The sequence below is a fragment of the Octopus bimaculoides genome, chromosome 5 (assembly GCF_046866305.1).
Source record: "Octopus bimaculoides isolate indiv1 chromosome 5, ASM4686630v1, whole genome shotgun sequence".
Lineage (NCBI taxonomy): Eukaryota > Metazoa > Mollusca > Cephalopoda > Octopoda > Octopodidae > Octopus > Octopus bimaculoides.
Window position 1 is genome coordinate 89,758,345 of NC_142932.1, and position 21,108 is coordinate 89,779,452.

The 21,108-nt window shown below is 36.4% G+C and overlaps 1 protein-coding gene across 2 annotated transcripts in view; it reads left to right on the forward strand.

The window, feature by feature from the left end:
• The window catches only part of LOC106879859 (alanine aminotransferase 2-like), a 28,553-nt gene extending 22,998 nt beyond the window's left edge, over positions 1–5,555 (forward strand). For both annotated transcript variants that reach the window (XR_008264254.2, XM_052968335.2), the window contains one exon: positions 3,567–5,555. The gene's annotated coding sequence lies outside the window, so the exon portion shown is untranslated. The remainder of the gene's footprint in view (positions 1–3,566) is intronic.
• The last annotated feature ends 15,553 nt before the right edge of the window (positions 5,556–21,108 follow it).

Consider the following 21,108-nt stretch of genomic DNA (forward strand, 5'->3'; position numbering starts at 1 on the left):
AAAGCATGGAGGCATGCATTGTAACAGTGTGTCATTGCACTCACCATTTATTGGTGATTCCTTACTCCTTGCAGATGTCACCTTTGCATCACTTAGGTAACAACCCTTCAACCCATGTCTGTTTGGTTAGTTGTAACTGATTAGGGTTTTACGAGGCTGGAGTACAAATCCTACCTCAACCTCCTTTAGTCACCTTTTACAACATGTTGAGTCTCTTTTTTGATATGCTGGTCCCCACAGAAGTGGGAAAATTCATTTGAATAAAAGGGGTCTTTGATAGTGAAAAGATTGGGAGTCACTGTGATAGGGTATGATTTAAGGGAGATATTTGTTTGTTATTTCTAGTATGTTGAGCAATTGCATTGAAGCTGTTTCATTGGCTGTGATCTTGTTTTATAAGTGACCTATTTGAATGTTTGAAGAATGAGAAGAGCTAAGGTTGAACATAAATATATAAATACCTAAAAGAAAAAGTAGACTAAATCCTGTTTTATAGGACACTAACATATTTAAAGTAATAAGCTAAATGTAAATAATTTTTTTATTAATTACTATTACACTCTATGTAAACAATCATTTTGTAAATGACTAATTCTTGCTAAAAAATGTGAAATGCAGTTGGAAGTGATATTAATCTTCAGCAGCACATTTTACTTGGTTCATTGAAAGGACACAGAAAATATGTGTAATCCATCCTTCCCCTTCACAATTTCTTGCATTCTTTGCAGCCTCAGCCACCACCATCTTCATCAACTATTATACTTGTGCTGTTACTACTACTACTACTACTACTACTACTACTACTACTACTACTACATTACAACCAGCATCTCCACCACCATTTCTATTGCTAAGGAGGGTGTCACTTCAATCAGTTAATATTAGGGGCCAAATCTCTGCTAAAATCACATCAGACTGTGATCTGAATAAAAGATAGAATTAGGTAAAGACTGGAACAAATCTGTCATTATACTTGTAGGCTTGTTGGATCAAGATCGACCTAGAACTAAACATCATCTGCCAGCTATCACAACTATTCTCCATTCACTAGTCACTACATGTGTCACCCAACTTGCTAGAAATGGCAGCTCAATCTCCCTCAAATCATACCCTGCCATTTTGAAAAAGGAGGAATGTATTGGATAGTGAGTGTAGTCTTAGTTACACAGTATGCAAGAGAAAGCTGGTGGAGTCATAATCTACCTTTTATAGGATAGTCTACCCAGTCAGGACCCATTAGATCTAAATAACATCTAATAAACTCCACCACCACAGTCATCAGCTACAATTACAATATGTTACATCCACCTGTCCTCTACATCATCTCCTACTCTCAGTTGAGAAGCAAAGGGCAGGTATATATATATATATATATATATATATATATATATATTTGTTTTGCAAGATTTTTGATGTGAAATCGTGTGTTGAAACAGATGTTGTTGTACTTGGGGATGGTCATATTGCCAGTTTAGCCAATAAAAACACACGCACTGTATATTTGGTGTTAATTTGCTTCAGCTTTATATTACATTAATCTTAATCTTATTTCGGCCAGAGTTCTTTCGTCACACATAAATAAATAAAAACAAATACAAATGAACACGTATTAACAGAGTATATAGGTGATACAGACACTCCCCATACACACATGCACTTACAAAAGACACAGACACATTGAAAGACACACATGCGTAGACACATACAATAGGAATACAAAATACAAAATGGCTGATGTTTAGCAAGGTGAGACACACATAAGAAGGAAGGAAACAAAGGACCACTGATGAGGTCACAGAAGTGTGACGAAAGAACTCTGGCCGAAATAAGATTAAGATTAATGTAATATAAAACTGAAGCAAATTAACACCAAATATACAGTGCGTGTGTTTTTATTGGCTAAACTGGCAATATGACCATCCCCAAGTACAACAACATATATATATATATATATATATATATATATATATATATATATATATATATATATAATTTTAACACATACATTTCACAAGAAATGTTGCATACATATATTACACAGAAATATAAGGACAATAATTTATAACCCTGATGATGACGATGATGATGATGGTGATGGTGACAGTGGCAGTAGTGGCAGCACTGTTGTTGTTATTGCTACTGTTGGTGCGTGAGTGTGTGCGCATGCACATGCGTGCATGTGCACTTGTGTATTTATGTATATACATACGTATACACACACACAAGCATGCATACATACTACATACTCAGAGCAAGTATCTTTTGCTGTGACTTCAGGCCAACCAATATCTTGTGAGTGAAATTGGTAGACAGTAACTTAATGGTAGTGCATCAAATATACATACATACAAGGTGCGGGTAAAATCCCTTAGGTGGAAAATGAAGCCATCTTTCCTGTGCATGTGTGAAAATTTTCACGCTGGTGGGCTGTTATACCTAGAGTACAGACAAGTGATGCATGCTCATCAGATTTTCATTTTCACAAAAAGGATTCTCCGACTGCAACACAGAGTGAATTCGGCCAGGCCATGTTTGACATATTTTCTGCTTGTTTTGTCTTCATATCTGGAATACTTTTTGATCTTTCCTTCCTGAATATTATATCAGTGGACTTGTTTGAAACATCTACTGCAACAGTGAAGGCACATAACTCAGTGGTTAGAGCATCAGGCTCACAATCATGAGGTAGTGAGTTTGATTCCTGGACCGGGCTGTGTGTTGTGTTCTTGAGCAAGACACTTTATTTCATGTTGCTCCAGTTCACTCAGCTGTAGAAATGAGTTGTGATGTCACTGGTGCCAAGCTATATTGGCTTTTACCTTTCCCTTGGATAACATCAGTGGCATGGAGAGGGGAATCTGGTATGCATGGGCGACTGCTGGTCTTCCATAAACCACGTTGCCTGGACTTGTGCCTTGGCGGGTAACTTTCTAGGTGCAATCCCATAGTCATTCATGACTGAAGGGGGTCTTTACCCTTTTACTGCAACAGTAGATATTATGAAACTTTTGCTCTATTTTATTCTTCATATTTGTTCCCTAAGATATGATCTTTCATCATCAACCTTCTACTACTTTTGTTTTTCAGCTTTGCTGGAAACTACCCTCCTAATATCCAAGTGGAGCAATGCTAGCCACAGATAAAGATTATTCATGTTAGTGGTCCAAAGACAACTAGCTATATATCAATATGTTTCATTGAGAATGCTGTGCAGAGACCTAAAAGATTTTGTTCATACTGGACACACATAATTTGCAGCATAGTAGTATAGAACCAATTCTACTATTCTGGATCTTGTGAACTTTCACCCTCCTCTCCTGGGAAGTTGCTAATTTTTTGTTGAATACTATTCTAAGAGTTTGCTTTGGTCATTAGAACTAATTTATTTGACTTGAGAAAAATGAAAGGGAAAGTGAACCTGGAGGGGAAAGGTGCTGTCTTCCCAGCACTCTACAGATCTTGCTATGTGCGCTTGCCATATATTTGTATTAAACCTTGCTTTTTCTTTCCATATATTATCAGGAGAAATGGTTTTAAATTGTTTATATTTATATTTCTTCTTGCAGATATTTTATACCAGTAAAATGATAACTGATACCAAATATCCACAGCAAACCATTCCACTGAATTACAAGGCTTCAGTACTATTTCTAAGTTTGACTTGGTCAAAGATTTTTATTTTATATTTAGTATAAAATTAATTTTTTTAAAAAAGAGTCACAGTAACTACAACAAATTGATAAGAAACTTTGACTACCATATAAAATCAACAGGAGAGAAGGGAACTTGAGAAAAAAGGCATTGTTACTGTTTCTGTTGTTTCTAGGAACATTTTAATGAAGGATAATTTTTTGATATATTTAATTGTTGATTTAATATTAAAAAAATTATTTACCTATTTTTAAAAATATTTTTGTTTGTTTAAAAATCTCTGATACAAAATAGATGATTATATAAACATTTGACAATAGAAAGAATGAAATGATTCTAAGTTTTAAATTTCTCATACATTCCCTCATCATTCCCTAATTTGTAAAAACATTTTGACCAATTTTTTTATTGCAAGTTTTCAACTTAAGACACCTCACTCATATATAAGAGTCTTTCAGTTGTTTCTGCAGCAGATTCTTCTTTTTTTTTTTTAATTTTTTTTTACTCTCAAAATAACTATCTTCCAACTCATTCTTCTTGAAATTGTAATATTCTCACTCATTTAACCAGCCATTATTCCTATCTTCCTCTTAAAAAGAAGAAGACTTACCATTTTCCCTGTCTTCCTACAAACTGTGTGATACCCTTTCTTGGTTATTCATTTTTTTGTGGAGCCATACTAGTTCTTTTCATCTGTTTTACAAATCGCTATATTAATTCTTAGACAACTTTCAAAAGTAAAACGTTTTATTTATATTTTTTCTACCATTTCTACTGACTTCTTGTAAATAAAGTAAATTCTACTGATATCAGAAAGAAATGTATATCATTGGGACCTTAATCCACTGGTTTCAAATGAACCTCAAGAGTGTCTTACATTTTAACCTTGGAATTACTAACTCAAGCTGACAACAATGTAACATTCCAGTCAACTATAGAACCTGTTATTATTTGTTTTTATGTTGGTATTGTCATTGTCGTAAGTGTGGTCGTTATCATTGTTGTTAAGTAACTCTGGTCAATTCTGTATGAGCCGATATAGAACTAGATTGTTGATCAAATAAAGCATTTGATCTGCATTTTTAGCTGTGGGCAATCTTTCCATCTCTATTGTAAATATATTGTTCTAAAAGTTACTACTTCAAGCAACTAGTGGTTTGTATTTTAAAAACAATATGGAGTTCATGTTGAAAAAATGTTACTGCTACATTGAGCAATCAACCAACTACATAGGAGTTACCTTACTGGCTCTTTTGGTTCATATCCTATGGATATAAAGTGGGGAACAAATTTAGTAAGAGAGATTTGGTTGCTATATTCAGAATGTCAAGTAACTATACAGACGCTCCCTCTGTGGTATGTGTTGTGATTTTTGTAAAGAATTTTTGAAGAACTCACTCTATTTTGTTAAATGAATCTATGGTGGTAAATGAATATGATAGCCAATCAAGCATTCAGCAGAAAAAAACCCACAAATCTCTAAATAAGTCAACATATATGCTGTTCATATAAGCACTGCCAGTTCCTATATTATCATTCCAAACCCTCATCTTCTGAAGAAATGAACCATTAAATCAACCTTGTTAAGATTTGAACTCTTGCTTGTCCTTAAACTATGTCTGACTTTATTCATCTTGAATTATTATATAATTTTTATATTGTACCATTTTTGAAGAAAAATGAATAACTGAATCAACCTGGGTCAGATTTGAACTTGGAAATATTTTTACACTCATTCCAACACTTGAGCAACAGTTGATCATTCACAAATGCTTACTCCAAACCAAGTAGAGGGATACTGGTTGTATATCAAGACAGTTCGGCAGTTTCTACCATCAAGTAGACCCTGAAAACTTTCTTCAGTGAATCAATGATATTCCAATAAATATGATTTATGCAGTAAATTGTTATTTTGTAATACTTTCAATGTTTTCTACCGACATTTAAATATAACATACATTAGTATGGATGTTACACACACACATACACACATTTCAGCTTGTGTCATTTTCTTTCTTTGATGTAAAAACCAAAATCTTTATGCTAGTGTAAAATATCTTGCTGTTGTTTAGTCCAAAGTCAACTCTGGTAAAGCAGACCTATGACTAAAGATTTTCATCTGTGACCAAAATATCTTTTATTCATTGTAGTGTATCTAGATGTGGTATTCGGAAATAACATTAAATAACACAAATCTGAAATGTTCTTCCTCCTAAACATTACAGATTCCTATTTCACCACTTTATAATTCAAATCTTTTGTTTCAACAAATTGGTATATCAGATATCCACTACTCTGTCATCTTCATTATTTCTACAGGAACAATTATTCTTATTCTGGGAAATAAGATGCAACTTGATAGATTTAAACTTTAGAGTACTGACTTCATAAATATACAATTGCTTGTCACATGATGTTTTCAAATCTATTCTATTGTTTCAAGGTAGTATTTGCTATTACATAAAAAGTAAACTCTACTCACACAATTTTACTGCTGCACAAAACTAAGGACAAACCAATCACAAAAGAGTGATCTAACTTTACAACACCCCTTCTATCACCTTCAAACAATGCAGTCCAGAATTAGCTGATGCCTTTACCAAACTTGTCAATCTGTCTGTCTCTGTCTCTCACTCACTCTTTGTGTCTGTCTCCCTGACTTTATAGGAATGCATCCCAATATTTGGAAACACTGTACAATGTCCTATCCCACAAAAAAAAGCAACCAGTTTGTCCCTATCAATTACTGATTTACTACTTTTACTTTCAATGATTTAAAAGTGTTAATACTCCCCTTCTTCATCACATTTAGTTTATCTACCTCTTCAGTGGCCGTTAGTATGACTTTCATAAAACCAGATCTTCTAAAAACTTGTTCTCATATATCAATGAGAACTTTAGTAAAAGGAATATTTCTTTTAGAACTTCATATCAACACTTCTAAGGTATACACATTTCTTCTATTTCTTGAATTAGAAGCTTCCTGCCAGATTGCAGCATGTGCCAATAAAATCCACTGGGACTCAATCTTTATGATGGCTGATGTTTGCAAGTTTCAGTAATGTCTCCATACAACCTCCATGATCAGAGACCCTGAGAACATACTTTAATGGGGATATGACAGCCTTGTCTCCTTCAACAACATCAAGACTCAATAACTACATGTATCAATGAAAATGTTTTGTCACTCATTGTCTTTAGTCATGAACAGCACATTATCAAAACCATTAACATCAAAAGAAGTGCTAGCTTTTGTGGTATCTGATTATCTCTCATAGTGACTGTTTTACTAAGGCTAAGATTCTTCTTCAAAGTCACAAAATACTTCAGCCTTAATCAGTTGCTGACTTAATGCAGTGCTAAAGTAAGACTCACACTGAAGTACTACTCACATATATGATGCTAATGTTACATTTGCATACATATACACTACATCCAAAAATGGAAATTCATTTGACTGGCTATAATTCACTCATCAATGCACTTCAACTATTGCCTCACTAAAGTGCAATTTCTTCTTGTGTCTTGTCTGTTGCTACAACAATGCCCCCACCTTACACTTCTGAGCTAGCTAGTTGCATGCCCCCTTTACCAAGCTGTCTTCTTGTCCTAATCTTTTTTTGAAATTTCATTTGTTTATGCTCCTCCCTCTTCCAACTCATACTGCATATTTTATTGTCATTGTTGCCATTATTAGACTCACTGACAGCATATAGTTGATGATCAGCCTGGCTGCAAAGTAACATAGCAGCAGCTGTAGGATGGTCAGCCTGAATGAGGAATAATATAGCAGCAGTAGGATGGTTAATCTAACTGCAAGGTAGCATAGCAGCTGTAGGGCGGTCAGCCTGACTGCAAGGTAACATTGCAGCTGCAGGATGGTCAGCCTGACTGCAAGGTAGCATAGCAGCTGTAAGGTGGTCAACTTAACCGTAAGGTAACATAGAAGGTATAGGCCAGTCAGCCTGACCACAAGGTAACATAGTAGATGTAGGGCAGTCAACCTGACCATGAGGTATCATAGCAGCTGTAGGATGTCCAACCTAGCTGCAAGGTAACACAACAATAGAAACTTGGTCTGTTGTAACACATAATACCAATGTTGTTGAAAGCAATGTCTGTTCAAGGAAAAATGTTTGAGTGGTTATAATTTGTATAGTGTTTACATTTTGGAGGATAAAATTATACATCACTTTTCAGAATAAATTACAGTCATTGACTTCCCTCTTGGGTTTGACAAATGTTCCTTGTTGGTATAATTGCTTTGCCATAAAGTAATTTAGCTCAAACTGTTGTTCATTGCAGTATGCTTTCATTCTTTTCATATAACCAACAGATAAATCTTGCATTGCTGTTTTATAATAATTAACTTGAGTCATTATGAATTTCATAAGTCAAAGAAATAAGCACTTTATAGTTCTGGTTTTTCCCATAGCAAGCAACTAAAAAGATTTTGTTTACTTTTCTAGAATTTTTTTTTTTTTTTTGATATATTGATTCTTCAACATTGTTGTTCAAATTGTCCAATCCAGCTATGTTGTTTGTAGAAAAATCTTAGTATAATAGTTGTTTTTCAGTAAATATGATCAGAAGAATAACCAGTTATTTAATAAGGTGATAGCTCTGGCATTAATGTTGGACATAAGATTCATTCCAAACCTAATGAATACGTACGTACATACATACATACATACATACATACATATGTACGTACATACATACATATGCATGCACGCATGTATGCTATGTATAACTGGAGATATCAGGTACTTCAAAGGGCTGCAGGATACAATGGTGAAACATTGTGACTTATAACAGCCAAAATGAGGAAACTAGTTTCAATAAATCAGTGTAAATGCACAATCAAATGAATTTAAAGCTAGAAATGACACGTGCTAAAAAATTATGTTTGATGTATGTGCTCTCTCTCTTTCTCTCTCTCTCTATCTTTCTAACTATATATATTTTAGGAAGTTAAATGTTATGGCCATTGAGTCTGATGAGTCACCTATACTGCTAAGCACTTTATAGTTGCCACACCAATGGTCACTCTCTGACTGGCCACAACACATTTAAATTCATAAAAAATATATTACTGCTCTAGTTCTTTAAAGCAGTGGGAGGTACTGCTGTCTTGGCGAGGGGTGCATGAAAGATCCAGTGGGAGGTACTGCCCTCTTGGTGAGGGATGTGTGGAAGATCCATTGGGTGGGGAAGGGGAGGTTTAAGAGAAGTGGAGTGATAACGGGGTGGCAAAAAGGGGGTGATAGATGTACTCCCCCCCCAAATAATGGGTTAATTTGGTTAAGCTTTATTTGTGAAATACAGTTGTTTTGAATTTGCTTCAAAAAATGGTTTATGTTTGTGGTATGGAGGGGTATAGGGCACTAGGAATGAGGTATGGGTTCCAAGGAGGCAGTGGCCTGAAAAAGTTTCGAAACTACTGCTTTAGGGTGTGCTTTTTTTTTTCAGATATATCAACTACTGGCAATGTGTGTGTGTGTGTGTACACATGTATGTATGTCTGTATGTGTGTATGAGCACACACGTATGGATGGATGTGTATATATATATGTGTGTGTGTGTGTGTGTGTGTTGGCACTCTGTCGCTTACGACGTCGAGGGTTCCAGTTGATCCAATCAACGGAACAGCCTGGTCGTGAAATTAACATGCAAGTGGCTGAGCACTCCACAGATACGTGTACCCTTAACGTAGTTCTTGGGGATATTCAGCGTGACACAATGTGAAAAAGCTGGCCCTTTGAAATACAGGTACAACAGAAACAGGAAGAAAGTGTGAGAGAAAGTTGGGGTGAAAGAGTACAGCAGGGTTCGCCACCATCCCCTGCCGGAGCCTCGTGGAGCTTTAGGTGTTTTCGCTCAATAAACACTCACAACGCCCGGTCTGGGAATCGAAACCACGAGTCAGCTGCCCTAACCATTGCGCCTCCACACACACACACACACACACACACACACACACACATATATATATATATATACATGTGTGTGTGTGTTTTGGTATTTGTCTCTCACTACCTGACAACGATCATTGACTTCCTTGCATCCTCATAACTTAGAAGTTTAACAAACAGATACTCATAAAGTAAGTACTGGAGTTGATTTAGTCAGCTAACTCTTCTAGATGTCCTAGCATGGTTGCATCCCAATGATTGGGACAAATTAAAGAATAAAAGAATATGTATGTGTGTACTTGTAATTGTATGTATGTGTATATATAGCCATGTAGCTATGTGTGTGTTTGCATTATGCAGGTATGTTAAATATTTTGTACACACACACACACACACACACACACACATTATATATAACAAATGAAAGACAGAAGATGGAATATACGAGAATATATTATTAATCACAACAATTGTTTCGACACATCTAGCATCAACTCCTCTTGTGGGACACACAAAAACTGGTCCAGGAGTATCCGGTGGTGCAGACGTATCTCGTCGGGTGATAAATAAATAAAAAATCTCGTTAAAATGACTGTTCCATAATGCAACTTTCCGTTTTGTAGAGAGACAAACAGCCAGACGGAGGAAAATTCTTCATATACATAGAAGATCCAAAAATAAAACTGCAGAAGACAAAAAGAGAAAGTTGCATTATGGAACAGTCATTTTAACAAGATTTTTTTATCTATTTATCACCCGACGAAATACGTCTGCACCACCGGATACTCCTGAACCAGTTTTTGTGTCCCACAAGAGGAGTCGCAACAATTGTGATTAATAATATATTCCCGTATATTCCATCTTCTGTCTTTCATTTGTTATTTACCTAGCAATCACTCTGAAAGTGAGTGACCATGCTTTACCAGTAAGCTACCAGGTGTAAACCATTAGTTTTATTAGCCATTATATATATATATATATATATATATATATATATATATATATATATATATATATATGTATGTATGCATGTATATGTGTGTGTGTGTGTGTGTCTGTCTGTCTGTCTTTTACAACTGTATAACTATATGTATATGCATTTGTGTGTATGCAGACATGCACATATTGTATGCTTGAACTAAGAGAAAGCATCTTTTGATATTAATTGGGGTTTTTGATGAGAGAATTTTAGATAATTATAAACGAAAGTTTGGTGTCAACTTTGACCAAATTAAACTGTTTAAGCTAAATAAATTGAACCTCAGTACAAATGGGCCATTAAACTCTTTTTATGACTGGTTGAATTGGACAGAGTGGGAGGGAGAACGTGGTGAAAGAGAGAGAGAGAGTGGGGAGGGTGAAACTGAATGAATTTGAGAGAGAGAGAGAGAGAGAGAGAGAGAGAGAGAGATGGATGAAAAGAGAGATAGAGAAAAAAGACGTGGGGAGAGAAAAATAGATAGATAGACAGACCGATAGATAGAGAGAGAAGGAGAGAAAAAGAAAAGAGAGTGAGGGAGACTACCGAAAAGAAAGAGAAACAGGTGGGAGAGAGAGTTAGTAAAAAAAAAAGAGAGGGGAAGAAAAAAATTGAAAGAACAATCAAAAGGTAAAACATGGGAAGCAGAAAGAAATGAGAGAGGGAGGGAGAAATAGGTTGAGTACAAACAGAGGGGTAGAGAAATAAGGGAGAAAGGCATGGTATGGAGTTGTTGGAGGTTGGAATAATTACATGAAATTACACGGTGCAGTATGGCAAAGTAGCTAGGAGTGTCAACTTAACTACCTCAGAGGTCAGTAGTTCAAACTTTTGTTGGCATCATTTTATTGTTTGCTTATTGCAGTCAATCTAAGTAACAGTAAATGAATAAAAATAACAATAATAATAAAATAATAATGATAAATAACAATAATAATAATGATAATTTCTTTTATCCAATAATAATAGCAACAACAACAGCAATAATGATGTTTACTTTATGAATCACTAAGGATTTAGGAAAAGATCGAGGTTATTATGGGACAATACAATGTGGGATTACCTAAAGAGTGCGTAAATGGAAGAATTACGGGAACAATAAATTCCAGCAATGAATAATTCCCCCAATAAGAGAGGCTTCCAAGGATTGCTCGTGGGAATCCTACAAAACCAGTCACCCTCACCACTAAAAGCAAGTCCCTTTTCCCTTTTGTTCTCTAATGTTGTGAGCATCAAAAATCTTATTAGAAATATTTATGCTCTCCAGTCTCCACCATGTCAAATATCCACCATGTCAAATATCCACCATGTCAAATATCCAGAATGTGACAGGTAGGTGAGAGGGCTGTACCAGCACTAGGGTGGTACTTTATTATTCAACCTTGAAAGGATTAAGGGCAAGGCTGACCTTGACAGGATTTGAACACAGAATGCAGAGATCTAGAAAAAACGTTGCAATACATTCTATCCGATGTTCTAAGACTGTCGACCAACAGGCTAACAGAATATATATACTACTATGTAATCAACAAGAATGATTTTGTTTTTAAATGCAAAAGACAAACTTCTTTCAGAAGGCAACAATTACGGGCTTCAAAGGCCATGACTTCCTCATCGATGTCTAATAGCTTAGCTAAACTTTCACAATGCAGAATGGTTTTGTTTTGAGAAGACATCTGTCACTCATTTCTTAGATAGGGACATCGGTTTATAACAGAATTAAACCAGTATATACTTTAACTTTTTAGCATTTAAACTGACCATATCCAGCTAAAATATTCTGTTTTATGTTCAAACTGGTCAAATGTGCTCTCTTATGCCACCTACTCTACAATTTTAAGCTAAAAGTAAACAATCCTATCATCAAAATCTCAAAAGTACAAAATTATGCATGATTAACTCAAAACATTTGTAAGTATTACATTTGACAGAGTAATCTGAATGCTAAAGGGTTAAACTCAACCATCGATGACAACAGGTGTCATCAAAACAAGCCAACAAGTAAAGCTCTGTTTTATACTTTTTGTTATTCTTTTCCTTTTTTTTTTTCATAAATTTCCAACTATTTTTATACACCATTGTGAGTGGGTGGATGGGTTTTCCTTCTTTTCTTTTGTGTTGGATAATTTGATTTCACAGTTGGGTAACCTTCAGGCTGTAATGAAGTGGCATTGTTATCTTGGTTGTCAGAAACAGATAAATTCCCTCAATCATTTCATGCTATGAAACACGAAACACTGAGACTAAGTACAGTATGCTTCACTTATTATGTTTGAAATTTTGTGGAGCTGAATGACATAAGAATTAGTGCTGACAGACCTTACTCTAACTAAAGTTCAATCAGTCCCCCACCCCAGGCATAATCCACTCCCTTAAATAACCTCAGATACTCTCTATGTTTGCTATGTGTTAATTGACTAGCAAGATATACTGAAGTACAACAGTTGACTACTGAAGTCTTTATTAACCCAATCAACAATGGCTATAATATGAATTCCACTTGACCTCATATCTACACTAATTCTCAAGAGTATGAGGAAGTACTTTATTAAGTTTGATACTCATATGATATAAAACAATTTCATTTATTGAAACTGGAATGGAAGAATGGGCTATTGAATGTGGTTCTTTGTAAGCCTAGTACTTAGTCTGTTGGTCTCTTTTGCCGAACCACTATGTTATGGGGACGAAAACACACCAACATCAGTTGTCAAGTGATGGTGGGGAGAACAAACAAAGACACACAAACACACACATACACACACACACACACATGACAGGTTTCTTTCAGTTTCCATCTACCAAATCCACCCATGAGGCTTTGGTTGGCCCAAGGGTATAGTAGAAGATACTTGCCCAAGGTTCCACACAGTAGGACTGAACCCAAAACCATGTAGTTGGGAAGCAAGCTTCTTACCAGACAGCCACTCCTGCACCTATGATTTTTTTTTACTAATTACGCCTATGTCCAGTTTCAAAGGACTTATAAGTCTGATGGATGGGTTGCCTTTGTGCCTCTGACCTTAATATTGTGAAAGCAAAAGGATTAAATCCCATTATACCAAAAGCAACAAAAATACTGTCACATCTTGTACTTATTTAACAAAAGGAAAATACTGGTTTGTTTACAAAGTCCTGCATGCATAAATAAATTCTGAACAATAACATAACCCTAAATTTAATCAACATAAATTTTTTCAAAACACCTTTCCATAAAAATCTAATTACCAATCACCCACCCCTCAAGCCCACACACCCAAAGATGACTTTAACTCAACAGAGACTCTCTAAAGGCAAAATTAACTCCAATGCATTGCAGTCTGATAATGGTTTAGCTGGCTGAAACTTCAAAGTCACTGTCAACAACATTCTTGTATATGATTAATTAATTTGTACCCTACAAAAGTATAGAGTAACTCAGAGAGTCAGTCAGAATGTGTGTGTGTGTGTGTGTGAGTGAGAGAAAGAGAGAGAGAGAGAGAGAGAGAGAAGTAAATGGATGATGCTGGAAATGTATTGGGGGAACGGTGAGGGGAGTATAGATAGTACAGAAGGGATAAGGGTGGGAGAAGATTTTCTATAAGAGTGTGAGGGACATTTAGAGATGGGGAAGACATGTCTGTAGCAAATGATGGTGAGAGAAAATGGAGTGGCTGGGGAATAGTAGATATATTAGATCATGGAAAGTGTGCTGATAAGTACATGGTGGAGAGTGAAGGGGCCTGCAGTGGGTGATGATCATGGGTAGTGAGATGATGGTTTGTAGGGGTGGGGGGCATGATCGTAAAGGACTTGCCTGTATGTATGGATGGCCACAAATTTATTCAGCTCTGGCATGTCTTCTTAAGCACAGCAAATTGTCAGAGATCTTGGACTTGTCATCTATATGAGGCTCAGCAGTTTTAAGATCATTTCTCACTATTTTGTCTCACATCATCTTGTCTCTACTCCTTCCACAAATTCTTTCCTCAATTAAAGATAGGCACTTCTTTAGGCAGTCCTCATCCTTATGCATCACATGACCATACAAGCACAGACTTCTTTCTTGCACACTTCATCTGATGACTCTTATACACAATTTTCTTTCAATATATTTACTCTTTGTATTATAAGCATACTGACATTGTACATCTAGTGGAGCATGTGGCTTCAGTTCTTTCAGGCCTTCACATATCTTCTTATGTCACAGCCCATGTTCCACAGCCTTGTTCCACATGTAGCATAGCTGTTTCTACATAAGTATCATACAATCTGCCTTTCACTCTGAGGCAGAGGCCTTTTGTTATCAACAAATGTAATAGCTCTCTGAACTTTACCTAGCCTGTTCTTATTCCAGCAACTACATTTCAGAGTGTCCTTCTCCACTGTTAACTTGGATGCCTAAGTAGTGGAAGCTATCTATTACTTCTAATGATCCCACCAGACATTTGAGGAAGTATATTTTCTGTACATTCTTAGTGTTTATTGCACCTGCTCATCTGCCACACACAAAGACTACTTTTCTGTTAACCTTCCTGCAATACCACTGCACCTATTATGTGTCCATAGCTTGCACTGGCTGCACCATATGGAATTTCTACTCTGAAAAGATTAGTAATTTGTCTGCTGCCCATCCTGCTTATTAGGACTTTGGTCTTTACTAAATTAACCCTAAGTTCCTTTGATTCCAGACCTTGAAATTTCTTCTCTAGTCCTGGTAATGATTCAGCCATAAGAGCAAAGTTACCAGTGTAGAAGAGCTCCTAAGGGCAGACAGTTATGGAAACTACATTTTATTTTCCAGGCTGAGATTTGAAACTGTATCCACCACTATTGGCTGACCAGACATGAAAATTCCTTTGTCTTGTTAAAGTGATAGATGTTTCCATTCGACCTCTGACCTGGCCGTGTCACGGAAAGTTCAGATGGACAAGTGACCTAAATAGGTACAAGCCACTGTTATAATGGTATATCCATCCTTCTAGCTAGAATGGGCCATTATAAATATGAGTTCCATAGACACATGGGTAGTTAACCAGCAATGAGCCAGCAGAGAACAGAGAGTCAACAGAGTGAGACAAGACAGAGCAATGAGACAGGCAATGGGCGAACGCACACACAGACACAAAGTATGTCTTTGTACTGTCTTGTCCCATCAACATTCTCTCTGTTTTACTATGCACATTTGTCCGCTTACACAACTTCACCGACTTGAAGTATGTAGCAGCATATTTATTCATATTTCAAATCAAGCTTTCAGTATCCAAAACGTGAATGCAACTGTGACCAAATAGATAATGTAAACTACATTCCTATTATTTCTTCATTGTTTTCCTTCGACGCCAGTCCAGCACACCTAGCACCATCTGCTACACCCAACAACTTACATTGAAGCATCAACATTGCATTCCACTACACAGTCTTAAATTCTTCTGTTATGGCCTGGAGAACTATGATGAACAAGGGGTTGCTGAGAACTGATCCTTGCTATAATCATTCTCTAATTTCATCTTACTGATGTATCCCTGTACAACTCTCACCAACCACTTGCCTATCCCTAGCTTTCACATTGACCAACAAATAAGGGAGTGGGGGACCCTGTCAAAGGCTTTCTCCATGTTGTCAAAAGCCAAGTATAAAGGGTTATTTTTTAATGCTTCTCCTGCAGTCGTCTTACTAGGAATATAGTATCAGTGATGCTTCTAGCCACAAAACCTAATTGCATCTCATCTAAGCTTACTCTCTTCCTAAGTAGTTGAGCTATGACTTCCTTCTGTAACTTTCATGACCTGGTCCAGTAATTGATACCTCTGTAATTATATATGTCTAAGATGTCAATATATATAACTTATATAGCTATATACACAGGGCTAATTTAGGTATTTCTCCATGGATTAAGAAAATGAAAAACAGCCTCCAGTTTGGACCTATAACAGACATTTGCTCAAAATTCCAGAGTAACTGAACCTCTCAGCCACAAGTCTGCCTGTATCTTAAATGGGATATATGCACGAGTGTGTAAATAACTATCTTTCGAAATCTTTACTAAGTTTTCATGTGATACACATATGGAACAGTCAGGAATGAAACTAGACAGTGACTGGTCATGTGGTGTCAGCTGGTGTAGAGAGAGTTCTTTGTGACTCAGCAGAAATTTCTAGGTTTATCAGCAAAAAGTCTGCATATGATAGCACTAGATACCTCCTTTCCTCTATTTAGTTCAGTGCCTTATGATAAAGCATGTGAATTTTCTCTAATATGTCAAGGTCACAACATTTTGCTTTGTTTCAACAATGTTGTGGCTATGCCCAAACTGCCTCTGTAATTTTGTTGTCACATCTTTTGTCTTTCTAGTCCCATAAGATTGTGAAAAAAATAATGTATTTATTTTGAAATCATTTTTGAAGGAGCTGGTGTGTTGCTAAAAGCAGTTTTTTTGAGTTCTGTGAAGCAATCACTTTAACCGAACTCTCATACAGTAGCCAGTGGAACCTCTATGTCATCCCTTAACCTGTTAGAAATAGCAGCCAAATATCACTGAAATGATCTTAAATGAAAAAAAAGCGAGGCATTGGATAAATGAAATAATAACTACAACTATTGCATAATGGTCATGGCAGGAAGGTTTTTGACAAGTCTGTCAATCAAAGCTGGCCCGAGAGTAAAATTCTTTCCCGGTATCTTATCCAAGGTGCATAATTCTGATATCTTACAATTACATTACTTCCCTTTGTTTCTTTTAATCATTCCTATAGTTGTAATGTTATTATCAATCCGAATATGCTTGAGGCACGTTCGAATAAGCTACTCACTGCGTTTTGTCACGGAAAATATATCCCGTTTGTTGACAAATCGTGTGTATATACCTATATCAGTTCGCGCGCCCCTCTGTAACATTTCTATAATCTGTAACACTTTCGATTATAAGTCTAGTTTCCATACCTGGAATTTCCTCGCTAACTCCTCCAGATATTCAGCTATAGTTCATCAGTATATGAGAGTTGTCATGCGATTACTGAACGACTATGATGAATAGGACAGGATTGAAGAATGAGCATCAATGGACTCCTACTATCATGCTTGTAAAAAGCAAAGTGGGCCCCCCCCCCCCCCCCCGATGCTCTAACGGTTCTGCTAGCTTACAGACTTAGCAGTATTTCAAATAAATAAACCTAAATTGGGATCTTTTTTAAAACGGGGGCCACATTTTTCATTAACGAAACACTTTGAAACTTGGAACACTGGTAGAATGTGTCATATAAAACATCTTTTTCTCTTAGTCTTCTTTAAAAAAAAAGAAATCCATAAATTATTCCATGTTAAAGTTGTCGTATTTCTGTAATTTCAACCAATCACTGACGTCCATTCAGCCGATATACATTAAGTGCCGACTACATAAACAAACGATTCTGAAACAATTAACCCTAACCCTAACCCTAACCCTAGGGTTAGGGTTAGGGTTAAAGCAAATTTAAAATGAAAAAAGCAAATAAAACGAAGGTATGGAGATTAAATACGCTTTACATCGCTTAATGAGCCAAAGGAGTAAATGTAAACAACTGAATACTTGTCAGTGAATGGTTGAAATTATCGAAATAAGACAATTTTTTACATGAAATAAATTCGAATACAAAAGTATTTTTCTGTTCTATAACACAAAATAGATAAGTATACGAAGTTTGAAAGTCTTTCGGTACCAAAAACACTACGTAAAACATTAATGAAAAATGTGGCCCCCGTTTTAAAAAAGAACCCTAAATTGTGCAAGTAGTGCTAAGCTCTTGGTGAGCGAAATATGTAATATATAGGTTCATTTTCTGACAGCCATTTCACTTTGCTTTTTTTTTTTTTTTTTTTTTTTTTTGGCTTTGTTCTTTTCCTTGACTGCAGCCATGCTGAGGCACTGTCTTGAAGGGTTTTAGTCGAACAAAACTAACCCCAGGATTTATTATTTTAAAACCTAATATTTATTCTATTGGCCACTTTATGCCGAACCGCTAAGTTATGTATGATGACTAGGAATAACTAACATAAAATATGACAATACCGGATTGACAAAATAGTTGGATTATATATCCTATTCATTTTATAACATGGTATTACTTGTAATGTTTTTATCATAAAATAAAATTATTAGATTCTCCAGCTGTTGTATCAATATAAATAGCTTACAATAAAATTTTACTGGAGATAGATTAGCAAAATTTAATAAGGGAGAGGCCATCTATGCATACCCCATGGTTCTTCTTATAAGTTCTGCCTCAGAATCCTCTGATTTCGGAGGTTGATTAATTGCTGAAGATCATAAGTGAGTTGTTTGGTAGAGAGCTTTTATGGTAGGTCACAAATAGTAAGGTATATATCATAGTAGCACCATACATTCTTTTATTTGTTTCAGTCATTTGACTGTGGCCATGATGGAGCACCACCTTTTAGTTGAAGAAATCAACCCCTGAACTTATTCTTTGTAAGCCTGGTGATTATTCTATTAGTCTCTTTGGCCGAACCACTAAGTAATAGGGGACATAAACACACCAACATTGGCTGTCAAGCGATGGTAGGGGAGGGGACAAACACACACACACACACACAAATATATACCTGCTAACTCAGAAGGCTACTACGGATCCCTAGCTCCAGTCTCAGCTGTGAACTTGGAATCTAAGGGATGACCAGTTATAGCATCTACACAGTGTACCTATTCATTTAGATCACCAGTGAACTAAACCTCTCATATTCTATATTTATATATATATATATATATATATATATACATATATATATAGCAATAAGAAAATGGAGAAGAATATGTGGTATCCATCGACTTGCAGACAGTGTATTCCGTTGAATTATTTAATTTATTTTGAGTGGTTTTTGTAATTTTAGTTACAAAATAAATTAATTCAACGGAATACACTGTCTGCAAGTCGATGGATACCGCATATTCTCCTCCATTTTCTTATTGCTATATAAATTTAGGGTAAAATAACCCCCCTTTTACCCGCACCCACTTATTACACTTGGTATAACAATAGTGTAAGAATAATTGGGTACCCTCCCAGCAGTATATTGGATAGATACTATCCCTTAGTGGGTTGAATCCTCAACCTTTAACTCTCTTGCATTATATATATATATATATACAACTGGCTTCTTTCAGTTTCCGTCTGGCAAATCCACTCACAAGACTATAGTAGAAGACACTTGCCCAAGGTGTCACACAGCAAGATTGAACCCAGAACCATGTGGTTGAGAAGCAAGCTTCTAACCACACAGCCATGCCTTTATACATGCTCTAAGTTATTATCCACAGCTTTGTACAGTGGTGGAGGTTGAAATTTTGCAGTGGGACAAATTTTAAAGCTGGTCACAGGTTATGTGATTTTTCCCATGCTGTCAATTTCTTAAATGTTGTAATTTAAATGTTTACTGAGAAATTTCTTTGTTTGTTTCATGATATTTATTATTTGCTTTTTTTATTATGTTTTTTTAAAAAATTATTTGTTTTTGTGGAGGCGCAATGACCCAGTGGTTAGGGCAGCGGACTAGTGGTCATAGGATTGCGGTTTTGATTCCCAGACCAGGCGTTGTGAGTGTTTATTGAGCGAAAACACCTAAAGCACCACGAGGCTCCGGCAGGGGATGGTGGCGAACCCTGCTGTACTCTTTCACCACAACTTTCTCTCACTCTTACTTCCTGTTTCTGTTGTGCCTGTAATTCAAAAGGTCAGCCTTGTCACACTGTGTCACGCTGAATCTCCCTCAGAACTACGTTAAGGGTACACGTGTCTGTGGAGTGCTCAACCACTTGCACGTTAATTTCACGAGCAGGCTGTTCCGTTGATCGGATCAACTGGAACCCTCGACGTCGTAAGTGACAGAGTGCCAACAATTATTTGTTTAGTCTGAAGAAAGATGTTGTTCCTATGGCCTTTGCAACCTATTTAAAACTGGTAAGGTTGGTGTACTTAAAATTCCTCTTGAAGAGATGCAAATGAGACATGTGTGGGGAGAAGATTCCAGAGGGCCAACACTCTGGAGAGGAAGGACTGGTTAGTATAGGGTTTGGTACTAGTAGTGGACATAATATGAGTGGTGAGGTGAGATACAAGTGAATTGAGGATGCCCAAACAGAGATGGCAGGAGACCAGTCAGCACTAAGGAGCTGAAGCCATTGCAGTATCAGTGAAAAAAAAAAGAGAGGATGACATGTCTATGGACTAGAGCTTGGAGTGTGTTGGTGAGTGACTTTATGCCAGTCAGCTGAATGGCTTCTTTAGATGCTCTAGGACATCAGTGTATAACAGCAACACTATCTCTGATCTAGGAATGGTACTCCACTGTGGGTCTTGAACTTTGTAGAAAGTTAAAAATTGCTGAGAATCTGGAATACTTACAGATGTCTATGTGATGCTGTTTTGACTATGTTTTTGATCTGCAATTGTTAGGAGAGATCCTCAGTGAAGGCAAAGTGTGCTAAGTAGCTTGCTTACCAACCACATGGTTCCGGGTTCAGTCCCACTGCATGGCACCTTGGGCAAGTGTCTTCTACTATAGCCTCGGGCCGACCAAAGCCTTGTGAGT